The sequence below is a fragment of the Carassius auratus genome, chromosome 7, assembly GCF_003368295.1.
Source record: "Carassius auratus strain Wakin chromosome 7, ASM336829v1, whole genome shotgun sequence".
Lineage (NCBI taxonomy): Eukaryota > Metazoa > Chordata > Actinopteri > Cypriniformes > Cyprinidae > Carassius > Carassius auratus.
The window spans coordinates 8,553,978-8,559,977 of NC_039249.1; the positions used below are offsets into that span (position 1 = coordinate 8,553,978).

Genomic DNA, 6,000 nt, shown 5'->3' on the forward strand with positions numbered 1-6,000 from the left:
TCTGTCATTCTGTAGGAATGCAGCGGACGGCTGCGAGAAAAAGCTGCGTGTGTACTGCATGCATTCCAACATCAACATGTGTACAAACACAACAAGTTATGAAAGTAATGCTTGCAAAAAATTACAAATAATAATAAAAATCAAGCCTTATGTACCGTAATTCAGAATCTGAAAATCACCTACAAGAAAGCTACCTTTCTTATGTCTTCCTCACTTTGCTAATTAGTAGCCTAAACTTACTATAATTAAAAGTGCAGCAAAGCTTCAATAACACATTCCAGAAACTTGAGAGATTCTGCCACAAAAGGGGGAAAAAAAGCCTTCTAATAAACATGTTGCCATCGGTTTTGATCATTGTTGAAATATTCCACAGCAAATTAGCTAACACTTATAAAGACAGATGTCACAACATGTGCTGCCACATTTCCTCCTCATGCATTCCTCCCCTACGGCTGGCGTGCTGCTTACCTTTACCAGGCCTGCTGTTGTTTACCTCCAGTGTTGTTTATCATTAGGATTCTGCTGGCACTGTTCTAACCCCTCCAATACAAGACACAGCCAGGCGAGATTTACACCTGAGCATCTAACACTATCCTCAACCTGCTCCTTTCCACCAAATACTAAATATAATACATTACAAAAATGAAAACTACTGCTATGAATTAATAAGATGAAACATCGTTTTGAAATCGAACATTGTGTCTGATAAGAATGTGATCGCTACACTTCTCTCACTCTATTTTCCAGATATACATCCACTTAAGATCCATAAACATCATTTAAACATTACAGATGTATTACTGTACTAAAGTAAGAAACGATAAGTCAAATTAGGTGATCAAAACTGTAAATATAAACCTTTGCAATAACAAAATAAATAAATGCCAGAGCTGTTTAAAACCACTGAAAACAGATAACAATTCAAAATTGCTGGTAGGGAAATCTGAGACAATATTTCACAAGTACTAAAACATATGGCAGGCAACCTCTGGAAACAACAGACTGTGGCACATGAAAGAGAATTATTCAAAGTTCATTTACTGTCCAGATTTTAGGACTGATAATGCATTCGACTGATGCCAGTTTGCAATTAATGTCTCCAAAGAAGCAATCACAAGTCCCTTCATAACAGAGATACACATATGCAGCTGAACTTACGATAAACTGCATGCAGAGAAAAGATATTCCCTTATTCAAAAAATACATCAATTCATAAAAAATTAATTATAATAATAATAATAATAACAATATGAGAATCAAATAAGGAGGTGTGACTTGTATTATGTAGCCTACCTAAAAAATGTAAGAACCAACAAATCATTCCGTTTTATCCAAAAGAACACACACACACACACACACACACACACACAAAAAATGAATGCATTTAAAGATTAAATTAAATGCATTTGGTGGCATGAAATTACAATCACTCAGTCACTGCTTAAAGTATCATACTGACTCTCTGCAACAGTCACAGTAACAATTTAGACTTCGAGATAAATAGATTCAATGCTTCAATTAAATAGGAGAACTATCAACACTGTGGATAATCTAAAATTAAAATTAATCTGGATGACCTATAAAAATGAGTAAAAACAATAATATGGACTTCAACTTCACACATTTCATGTGTTAAAATATATATTACAGCTGTCAAGATCTATTCAAATTTAAGTGAGAAAACGCAGAACAGATCCAAATCTCTTAACTTACTGGCACCATAAGCGTTCGTCTGCGATCTGTCGGTATCTGCTCGCCGGATCCAGTTAGGATGTGCTCTTTGCTTGCACAAAACCACGAGTTCCTCCCCAAATCCACGGGCAGAAAGACCTAAAAAAAAAAAAACAACAGAGATCGTCATTATCTCAAACGCTTTAATCGCAGGGAAAATGAAACTGCGTTTGTCTGTGATAGGCTATGAAACTGCACATAAACCTTCATTCATACCTAATTTCTGTCCACAGAAACAAGAAAGAAAAAAAAGCATTCGGGAACATCCAGCATGTGCATGGAAAATAGGATTGAATGAAAAGCGTTTAAACTTTCAACAGCGACTCGTGAAGTTTAAAAAAAAAAGTAAAAAAAAAAATTTTTTTTACACGGATGCGTGCATTTGTGAAGTCTTAATAATAAAAGAGATAGGATATTCACAAGTTCACACATTTAATATTGTTTTTGCAAATAAAACGTTAAATTTATTTTTAAATTTGGATGAATTTATAAACGTGATCAAGGTTTGTATTTTCAATGCATGACTTGAGAATAAGTAAATAAACGTAAGGAAAAGGCAACAGACACCCTTTCTCAAAGGCAGTGAATAAGTCTATCTCTATTGAGTGAAGCATATCCCTGTATAGCAATCAGGACAATGTGCTGAACTGGCAGTCTAATTATAAATGTTCCATTGGACTCCAGTGCCATCTTACCTTATGAGGGAACAGCTAACAGCAACTGCTCAAAACAAAATGCCATTACGGGCTCAACTTCACCCCAACAGAGGGACAAGCCAAGGGGATTGTTTTTCAAACAGCCCCCTCTCACTTAAGACAAGAATGTATTATTAGACACCCGGTTATTCTTACAGACTGGACACAATTTCAGGAGAGAAAAACTAGCAAAGTTAAGCTGTGTTTAATTAAGGTGTCAGGTTGCGTCCCTGCGCGAGAACAACAAAGCTTTTGTGTTTCTGCTCTGAAGTTTAAAAAGCAAAAAAGAAGGACAGTGTTTGGCTTTCTAGCGCCGGAAAATTGTTTAACAATAAGTTATGTATGTGTACTAATTCTTGTAATTTCCCGTTTGACGTGTCTGAGGTGCTTCAGGAGTTTTAAAAAACCTTTCAGTTCCGTCATACGTCGGCGCGCTGTGTTATGCTCCGTATTAAAATATTATCGCATCTCGTGCAGCAGTCGAAAAGAGCTTATCTGTGTCTGTGAGGGTCTACTTTTGGGAAACACCCATGAGATGATGGGCTATCTGTGTCCCACAGACCGAGTTCACACACACTGCGCTGCATTTGTCCTCTCAGTAGTACCTCATCACACTGTTTCTGGAAATCTCAAAAGCATCATGTATAGCACAAAACCAAAAACAATGGCAGAATAAGGATAAACACTAATTCAATGATTAATTAGCATAGAATGGAAAAATAAACGATGATTTTGCTTAATTTATTTTGATACAGAAATTAACTGTGGATGTAATTTTACACAACAAAGTTTTTTTACCTATCTTCATGGTTTTAAAATAAAAACGCTAAATAAATAAACAAACGGCAGATATTTTTAATAAGTGCTAACAAATCGCTTTAAAACAAATGTACACGTTCTTATAAAATAAATAATCACGTAACAATTTCCGGAGTTCACTTACTTTCAGTCTGAATGCAGTGTGTTTCAAAGCACAGGGTTTTTTTCAAGCTGGGAGACTAAAAGGACTCTGCTTTTCCAAGTTGCTTATTGTCTCTAAATGGATCAGCTTTGGATGAGTACTTCATTTTAATTTATGGCTTATGCATTCTTCAAAGGTCAATATGCCTGACCTCGAGCGAAAGTTGAGAAACAATTCCCATGCTTGCGAAAGAACAATTTTGCCCTCAACCTATTTTTCTTTAAGTTACCTATCTTACGGACAGGAGATGTATCCGATCTTAAATACACAAAGCTTATCCATTTTCATAAAACAGAAATTTAAAACGACGTCGAATCGGATCCTTTCTTTCCAGTGCTGTACCTAGGCTGTAGCAGCGCTTCTCCCGTTACTGTCAATGAAGAGTACCGCTCTGTGGACAAACGTGAAATAACCTCCCGTGCAGGGAACTTATCCGCCGTCCGGATGACAACTACGGGCTATCTATTACTCAGAAATAAAACTAATTAAATAGTATCGCATCCGGAGCAGGCCTAATAATCAAACAGACATTGTTAGTAATCAGAACTGCGCGCATTATTATTGTTTCCGTTCGGCGCGTGCGTTTGTGAACAAGTTACACGACAATAGTTCAACAGCGGACAATGAAGTACAGACAAAACATTATAACGGCTGGGATTACATACAAGAACCACTTGGATCATGTCTGGTGAACTTTTTTCTTTTACTCGTCGAGATTTTTGCAGGTTTTTGCGAAGAAAAAAGCTCATATCGCTCCTCGTCACATCGCTGTACGGAGTATCACGCGCCACTCTTCGCTGAAAATTACAGTCAAGACTAATATCAATCCTGGACAAGACAGACGTTTCAAATAGTTTGGACATCTCCTGAAAAGCTTATGTAATGTAAACCTGAATGTATCAATGCCACTGCTGCAGTATTAAGACGCAAAATGACGGTAAACGTAACATGACGAACACACATGAAATCACGGACGACAGGTTACCAATGATAAAAGTTTACCTTGATGCGAGCAGGGTAGCCTACCAAAACAAGCGCTCGTCTTCGCCGTATCCCGTTATTGGTATTGAAACAGGTTAAAGTAATGTACACTGATGAGTAGTAGCAGAGAAAGAAAAAAAAACCTGAAGTGTATCGCTTCCACTGACCGTAGAGGGAATCCCGCTTTGGCTGTATGAAGTTGAACTGTCAAAACTGCTGAGAGCAGTTCTAAGTAGCCTATATTTATCGCGTTTTTCCTCTCTACACTAAACAGAAGCAATAGAAGACGATGGTTACTGCTGTCAATCTTGGCAATCAATGCAAGCGGCCATGTCGCAAGTATTCAAAGCATTTCCCGTCGTGCAACATCAGAAAGTGAGTGGCCAGGGCATTGATCTGAGGAAAGAGGCAGGGCTCCCCTCCCAGACAACACATGAGAGAGAGAGAGAGAGAGAGAGAGAGAGAGAGAGTCTATAGCGGGGTGGGGTAGAACAGTGTAGATTGTGAGAGGGGAAAAAAAAAGTCAGAGCTCAGGTGATACATTTTTAACCATCAGGAGCCACATTTGAGTTATATAGCCTATTGTAGGATATGAATATATATCAATATAATTATTTTTTTACTATATAGTGTTATGTAAAAATTTCGCATAAAAACAACACTTATACACTACTTGCGAACATTCACGCAATAAATTTTAATGTTATGTTTTTGCAATATTTGGTTATAAAGAAAAATCATTTAAAAGTAGCTATTATTTGCATTTTAAACTTTGTGGTGATTAGGTAGGCCTAAAGGGTTATTATTATTATTTTAAATCGAACTCTAAGTTAATTTTGTCATACTGAATTAAGCTGAAGCTGCTTATCAGTAAATCTGGGACATAAACATGGACTACTGAAGGTGAAAATGTAAAGGCTAGATGGGGATTTTTCCTCAATTGCGTTACTCTTGTGGATAAACACGTCGAGCAAAGTTTAAGCGACGGCAAACCTCTTTCTTTTTTTTTTCATTAAGAGTATGTAGGCTGTAAGAAATCAGTCAGTAGTAGGCTATTGTTATAAAAAAAAAATATAAAAAAAAAATCACTTGATCTGCTGATGAGAAATTGCCCTACGAGCACACTTTGATGGAATTTGAAGTTACCTCACCTAAACCAATCCTCACTGCAGATGGAAAATCGTACTATGTCCCTCACACAGACCTTTAAATTGTTATTAAATTGAAAAGTGGTTAATGTAGTTTCGCTTAAAGTATGATTGCTGCGTATATTTATCCAACGCGTCTTCGTCTTAAACGACTGTAAAACAATGTTTAACACCTGGAAAGATTATTGAAGTTAGTCTTGTGCCAACAACCAAAGGCCATCTCAGGTCATTCTACAAACCCGAATTTAGAAGATTCCTGTCTGTTGAAACAGCACCATGTTTGGAAGAATGTTTCAGTTATTATAGCTAATTATTTGATCGATATATTGATGAATAGACTGGGCATCTTAAACTCTTCAACTGTTGTGACTCCCTGGAACTGCTGGAAAATAATTAATAATAATGATGATAATATTAAATAATTTTGTCTCATAAATGCAAAAATAAAAATACAAAATATTTTTTACACATTTAAAATGGTATT

The 6,000-nt window shown here is 36.5% G+C and overlaps 1 protein-coding gene across 1 annotated transcript in view; it reads right to left on the bottom strand.

Moving 5' to 3' along the window:
• The window catches only part of LOC113105372 (transcription factor SOX-6-like), a 131,230-nt gene extending 126,425 nt beyond the window's left edge, over positions 1-4,805 (bottom strand). Inside the window, exons 1-2 of the mRNA XM_026266408.1 lie at positions 4,390-4,805; positions 1,714-1,830 (exon numbers count right to left, since the gene is read on the bottom strand). The gene's annotated coding sequence lies outside the window, so the exon portion shown is untranslated. The remainder of the gene's footprint in view (positions 1-1,713; positions 1,831-4,389) is intronic.
• Positions 4,806-6,000: the final 1,195 nt, after the last annotated feature.